Genomic DNA, 333 nt, shown 5'->3' with positions numbered 1-333 from the left:
GATTAAGACAGTATGTTGATAAGCTTTTAGAGACAAATGAGGGGTCAACAATTAAAATAGAGGTGGATAAGTGTGCACTAGATGAGGTAGTAATTTTTCATTGAATGTATATCTGCTTTGGGGCATTAAAGAATAAGTTTTTAAAAGGCCACAGATATATATCTAGATTGGATGGTTGTTTCTTGAAGGGTTTAATGAAAGGATAGCCTTTGGCTGCTATGGGCCTAGATGGGAACAGTTAAATGTTCCCCCTTGCATGGGCAGTGGCTAATGCTGTCAAGCACAAAGACCATTACAAATGGTTTTTGGAGCTCTTATGTGCTGATTTGGGTA

Source organism: Theobroma umbraticum, unplaced genomic scaffold (genome assembly GCF_002168275.2).
Source record: "Theobroma umbraticum cultivar Fairchild unplaced genomic scaffold, ASM216827v3 scaffold_106.0, whole genome shotgun sequence".
In the NCBI taxonomy this organism is placed as follows: Eukaryota; Viridiplantae; Streptophyta; class Magnoliopsida; order Malvales; family Malvaceae; genus Theobroma; species Theobroma umbraticum.
Note: the sequence above shows the minus strand (reverse complement) of the source record.